Raw genomic sequence first — 6,000 nt, forward strand, 5'->3', positions numbered from 1 at the left:
ATATTATTAAACAAAGAAAAAAAAAAAAGAACCCCACAATTTGAACCCATTTTGATTTTTAAAATATGCACCGTTGTGCTCGTCTGATCACAGACCTCTCTGGAAACACGTACAGTCATGTGCCACCCACTGACATGTCAGCCAGCCGTGACGGCCGGTGGGGGGTGTTCTCCTGGGACTCTCTGTCCTAGTGATGTCCTGGCCACCTTAGTTTGTGTGGGTCCTCTGCCATCTTCATACAGCAAAGATATTGCCAACGCGGCATTTCTCAGAACGTATCCCCGTGGTCAAGAGACACACGACTGTCTGCCCAAATATGAGCAGCACTGATATCGAGTGCCAGCTTTTCCTGTCTTGGCACTATTGACATTTTTGTCTGGTTAGTTCAGTGTGGCAGGGAGCTGTCCTGTGCAAGTTAGGATGTTGAGTGACATCCCATCTATTTATTAGCTGCCACCTCTTGTATCCCTCAAGCTATGACAATCAAATATCTGCAGACATTGCCCGATGCTCCCCACCCTCCCCCTGAACCCTGCAACCACTCATCAAGAGGATGTGAGTGGGAGGACCTTCGCTTTCTAAACCCTACGCTGGACATTTGCCACGTGCAGGCACAACTCACCGAAGATGGAAAAAGCACCAATTAAGGTGAAAAATGAAGCAAAGTCGCTGGATGATGGATGGATGGATGATGGATGGATGGATGGATGGATGGATGGATGGATGGAGGATGGATGGATGGATGGATGATGGATGGATGGATGATGGATGGGTGGATGATGGATGGGTGGATGGATGATGGATGGATGGATGATGGATGGATGGATGGATGGATGGATGGAGGATGGATGGATGGATGATGGATGGATGGATGATGGATGGATGGATGGATGATGGATGGATGGATGGATGGATGGATGGATGGATGATGGATGGATGATGGATGGATGGATGATGGATGGATGATGGATGGATGGATGATGGATGGATGGATGGATGGGTGAAAGAATAAATGAATGATTCTTGACTGAAGGAGTCAGACGACAATCAGAGCCTGTGCATTCCGGCAGGGCCTTTGGAGACCATCGGTCAATCCCTGCATGTTCTAGAAGAGGAAAGGGAGGCCCACAGTGGGCAGGGCCTGTCTGAACTCACTCGACGGGCTGGTGCAACATACAATGAGAGGCTGGGAGGCTGACTCCCGTCCAGTGTTCAGATCCCAGGAATGTGGAGAAACAAGCGGGAGGAGAGTCGCACGGAGAACCCTCCTGCTATTCAGCTGGAGGTTCCTGGGGCTGAAGAGTGGAGCCGCCACCCAGCCTGGTGCCTTCCATGGTGGCTGAGCCTTCTGGAGCAACGCACTCCACAACCTGGCCCCCACGGAGCCTCAGTCTGGAGCGTCTGGATGCATACACGTGGCAGTCTCTCCAAATCTCCACAAAGGCTTCTTCTGTCCAAGTGCAACTGGAAACCCTACTGCAAAGGGTGCTACTGCCCAGCTTGACCACGATGACTCAGAGGTCTGCTTGGGGTGGTGGAATAACCTCCTTTTTTCCTCTGGTGCCACAGCTAATTGCATCCATTATGTGTTTTTAACAGGTGCTGTAAATCAGGGTGCCCAGGAGAGCAGAGCGCTATGGAGGGGCGGGGGAAGGGCGCTTTCCATCTCACAAAGCAAAACACAAAACAAGTGTCAGTCCCTCAAACAAGCGCCCAACCGCCCACCAGAGCTCTCAGGCCCAGCTGGTCTCCCCTTCCGCTCAGCCCGCCTCTCCCAGCCGCCCCTGCTTGCCGGGGTTGCACAACAGCCTCTTCCGGGCCCTACAAATCACAACCCTGTCCTAATTCTTCCAGATTTTTTTTAAAAAAGTAAAAATATATGAATACACAACAAAACTATCATATACTATTCAGATATCCCATTCCTCAATATATTGATTCATGAAAAATAATTGAATTCAAAGATGGTATGAGAGAGAAAAGAAGAAAGTCTCAATGGAAAATTGAATGATTGCTTCCATTGACTTTCAAAAAATTTCTCCCATTCCCTTAACTGATAGGCAGGGTTGTCTGAAGTTTGGTGTTAGCTTCAGTCCAGTGGGTGCCAGACCAATTGGATGGAGAAGCCAATAGCAAGATGCCCTCACACCCTCTTGCAGCCTTCCTACCCGTTGTAGCTGTCCCCTCCTGTCCCTGCACACCTCAGGACTCGCTGAGCTGCAGAGAGCCTGGCTTTCTTCAGTTTCTCCAACCTGTGCTCCCCCCACAGAACTGCCCTTAGTCTGGCTTTCCACAGGCTTGCCAGACCCAGACTGGCCCACGCAAACCCAGCTGCAAGCTGATGGGCCTGGGCTTCAGCTTCCCCAGGCTCCACCTTGCTGCAGTCCCAAGATCTCAGTGCCCTTTCAGCTTGCAGAGAGACCACCAGGGATGTGCTTACACACAGGAGCAAAGAGGCAGCCAGATGACAGTCAGTACCACACCGAGCAGAAAGACCTCAGGTGCAACCAGACCTGCAGGTGCCACAGTATATTTCCAGGCCCTGGCCTGAGACCCCGGACCAAAGTGGCCAGGCCCCGAGATGACGGTGGCCATGGTAGCAATCCTGCAGGCCCTGACTTGTTCCAAGATGGCGGCAGCCACGTGTAACCAAAACCTGTGGATACTGTGACAATGGACTTCCAGGCAGCAGCAGACAGCAGGCGAGCCACTGGTGATCTGCCGGCTAACAGGGACAATCAGCAGGTCAGCAGGTGGACGTTGGGCGGTGGGAGATGGGCAGGCAAGAGGTGGGCAAATGGGGAAATGGCAGATGATAGGCAGTGAGCCATCCACACCCAAAAGACAGGCAGTATGCAAGAAGTCAGCAGGTGACCCCTGCGGATGAATGGGGATCCCTGTGGATGAATGGGGTGCCTGCAGAAGCAGGGGTTGGAGGGCAGCGATGACAGCCTCTCCCAGAAGCAGCTTCCGCAGCGTGAATCCCAAGTTCCGAGCCACCAGGGAAGCAGCTCCCTCCATCCACCGCCTTGGATCTCCTCAGTGACCTTATGAGGCGGGCTCTGCTGTGAGGAGCATGCATGGGAGGGCAGCTTTAGCACCCCATCTGGTCGCCAGCCCCATCCCTGCCCAGCTGCTAGGTGTCCTTGCTGCGGGCCTTCGTGTTTTGAGGTAAACTAATAACAAGTCAGCAGGGCTCGCCCTCCCGGCACAGGTGCTGGACCAGCGGCCGACTTGCCAAGCCCACCGCGGCGCAAGCTGGATGACCATGGCCTCACCAAGGAGGGTGAGGGCTGCCAACCCCTCTTCCCCGAAGGAGCTTCTGGCAGCCCTGGGTGTGAGTGCGACGAGCCCAGCAGGAGGCTGGAGGGGAAAAGGGAAGAGAAGGGGGACCGCGTGAAGACCAGAGGGAGAGCAGCAGGGTGGAGGGAAGGGACGGGAGGCGCAGGGAGGGAAAGGGAAAGCCGGGGGACCCGCGGCCCAGCCTGCCTCGGGTGCCAGTCGGCTGCGTCCCAGCAAAGCCTGTAGTCTGCAGTTGTCGGGCACCTTGTCTTATAAAAAGGAATGAAAGGGGAAGAGCAGACATTCTGAGCCAACAAACGGGATTGATTTGTCACCAGTAGACTTTCATGGAAGGAAATACCGGGAGGTGCTCCTCAGAGAGGCGGAGAGACCTGGAGAGGATGGGTGTGCCAGCATAGCCGTGTGCCTAGCCAACTTGGGCAGAGGGGCACGGGGCACATGAGGCACCATCCCAGAGCCGAGCTCCAGCGAGTGCTAGAAGACAGTGCGCTGCGCATACAGGACGGCAGGAGGAGGTTTGGACAGCACTGCACGGGCGGGCATACATCTTGCCCTGCTCCCCAGAACACGAGCTTCAAAGTGGGAAATCTCGCGTGGTGCATCCCAGAGCCCAGTACAGTTGAGCTGTGTATCAGTGCCAAAATGGTAGCTGGAAAGCACCCACCCTTTCAGAAATTAAACCATACATTCTTTTTTTTTTTTTTTTTTTTTTTTTGCAGTGCTGGGGATAGAACCCTTGGCCTTGTGCTTACAAGGCAAGCACTCTACCAACTGAGCTATCTCCCCAGCCCAAACCATACATTCTTAACCTAGGAGTCAACATGGAGAAGTGGAAATTAGAAAATATTTTAAATTGGATGTTAATAAAAATACTGCATGTTGCAGTCTGTGACTGCAGCAAAAGCTATTCCTAGGAAAAAAGTCTTTCCTTAAATGTACATCACAATAGGTGGGAAAGAACTGAAACTCAAAAATTGAAGTAAGAATAAAGATACCAGCAGAATGTCACCGAATAGAAAACAAGGTGTGCCACCAAAGGTAAGGCCAGAAATTGGTTCTTCAAAAACCTGTTTGTTGCCAGTGCTGTGGTGTCTAGAGGAGCTGCTGGGGCCACTGCCACTTCCTTCCTGTGGACGTGCGTCCAGGGGAGGATGTTGGGCTCATGCTAATGGGGATGTGTAAGTGGCACAAACAACTTCCTCTTTGTGAAAGAAGTCAAGATGAAGTAGAATGACTTACAATTACTTCAACTTCTTAATCTTTTAAAGTTCCACAGTGACACTTCCAGGTCCAGATAGCTTCAGCAACAAACTCTACTAACATTTTAGGGAAAACAAATTGGAATCACACACAAAGTCATCCAGAAAAAGAGAGAACACTTCACCACTTTAGGAGGCCAACAGAACCTTGGTATCAAAATGTGGAAGACGGGTCAGAAGAAAGGACCCACTGCGTGTGTGAATGTGGACCCTGTACAGGAGAGTTAAAAAGCTGAATTTCAGGGATGCAAGATGGATATAATGTTTTCAAGGTTCAATTAGTAAACTTTGCCTCATTTTTAACAAAATATATTAAGTACAGAAAAAATTATAAAATTTGGGCTGGGGTATAAAATTTGGCTCAGTGGTAGAGCGCTCGCCTAGTATGTGTGAGGCCCTGGGTTTGAACCTCAGCACCACATAAAAATAAAAGTATTGTGCTCACCTGCAACTAAAAAAGAAAGAAAGAAAGAAAGAAAACCAAAATATTTTTAAAAAAAGAAAAGAAGAAAGGAGGGGAAAAAGTATAAAATTTACCCCTCGGTCCTCTTTTTTTTTTTTTTTTTTTTTTTTTAATGCAAATTAGAAATAGATTGAAATTTTTCATAAAAGGATCATCTACCGTAACTACTACAGCAAACATTTGATTTAAAGAAATGCTGGGATCTTTCCTTTTGAGGTTAACAAGGCAAGGTTAATCACTCTTTACCACTTACCCTTCCTTACTTTGTTATAAGTCTACACAAAATGTTGGAATGAACAAATGATGCAGCAGGTTTGCTGGATACAAGGTCATTATGTCAAGGTTCATTGAATGTCTGTCTATATGCTGACAAGAAAGAGAAAATCAACTTTTAAAATAAATTCTTAAACATAATGAATTGCAAAAAATAAGAATAGCCGAAAGTGCTATTATTATATGGACTCCAGGATAGTAAATAGATCACAAAAGAGTCCAGAAGGAGAACTTCATGTGTACCCTGGGTGCATTTTTTAAAGCGCCTTTGCAGACCACTGGGAAAGGTGTTCTTTTCAACAAATCATGCTGAAAGCGTTGAACACAGGAGGGGATGACCCCTACTCTTTACGGTATCAAAACGTCAGTTCCTAGGTGGATTGTAGAGCTTCGGAAAACAAAAGCATTAAACTTCTAGAAGATAGTCTTGTGACCTTATATAGAATAAGATTTCTTAACTACCTTTCAAAACTTCTTAAAGTGCACTTCATCAAGAATGAAGACAGTAATCGTTAAGAGAAAAAAAAGAATTCTCCAGGGTTCAGGATACACACCCCCTTTGTGTTTTGTATATCCTGTACATTATATCTGTCCCGTGTGTTTATACACATACGAATCCTGTTGGCTATTTCTCTATGTATAAAATAAGGATTCAACTCATACAGTTATGGAGGCTGAAATCTGCCTGCCCTCTGCAAGCTG

The sequence above is a fragment of the Sciurus vulgaris genome (assembly GCF_902686455.1).
Source record: "Sciurus vulgaris genome assembly, chromosome: 5".
Classification (NCBI taxonomy): domain Eukaryota; kingdom Metazoa; phylum Chordata; class Mammalia; order Rodentia; family Sciuridae; genus Sciurus; species Sciurus vulgaris.